The sequence below is a fragment of the Babylonia areolata genome, chromosome 6, assembly GCF_041734735.1.
Source record: "Babylonia areolata isolate BAREFJ2019XMU chromosome 6, ASM4173473v1, whole genome shotgun sequence".
NCBI lineage: Eukaryota > Metazoa > Mollusca > Gastropoda > Neogastropoda > Buccinidae > Babylonia > Babylonia areolata.
The window spans coordinates 52,950,496-52,951,522 of record NC_134881.1 but is presented as its reverse complement, the minus strand read 5'-3'; positions in this window follow the sequence as shown (position 1 = coordinate 52,951,522).

Here is a 1,027-nt window from a genome sequence, read left to right as displayed (position 1 = left end):
GTGCAACAGTTGTTGACAACCCGTCCCCAGATAATGACGCCTGTGTGCAACAGTTGTTGACAACCCGTCCCCAGATAATGACGCCTGTGTGCAACAGTTGTTGACAACCCGTCCCCAGATACTGACGCCTGTGTGCAACAGTTGTTGACAACCCGTCCCCAGATAATGACGCCTGTGTGCAATAGATGTTGACAACCCGTCCCCAGATAATGACGCCTGTGTGCAACAGTTGTTGACAGCCCGTCCCCAGATAATGACGCCTGTGCGCAACAGTTGTTGACAACCCGTCCCCAAGATAATGACGCCTGTTTGCAACAGTTGTTGACAACCCGTCCCAAGATAATGACGCCTGTGTGCAACAGTTGTTGACAACCCGTCCCCAGATAATGACGCCTGTGTGCAACAGTTGTTGACAACCCGTCCCCAGATAATGACGCCTGTGTGCAACAGTTGTTGACAACCCGTCCCCAGATAATGACGCCTGTGGACAACAATTGCAGTCAATCCGTTCCAAAGTAACTAGGTTTGTGTATGTAATGACAGCTGACAATCGGAATCGAGACAACCACACCTGTGCGTAATAACTATTGACTGTTCCCGTGGTTACCACGTCTGTGCACTATCGCTGTTGTCACTTAGTCCCAGGATAATAACGTTTGTGTACGAATGACTACTGACAACCCGTACCAACCAAGCTATGTGTTGAAAAGGAAAACTAAAACCCAAACAAATCCCAAAACCTAACGCACCATTTCCAGAAAACTGTCGTGCTTTGCTGACAAGTTCTCAGCACACGTTATGCCAAGTGCCAGATGATTCGGCCTGTGGCAAGTAGTCGCTTGACACGAGGCAATAAAAGCAGCGGTTTCAACGGACGTGATTATAATTTAGAGCAGCCGAATATTGGAGAACAATCGCATATTGTTTTTGTTGATGTTGCTGAGGTTGTTGTTGTTGTTGTTGTTGCTGGTGGTGGTGGTGGTGCAGTGGTTGTTGTTGCTGCAGTTGTTGTTATTGTTGCTGTTGT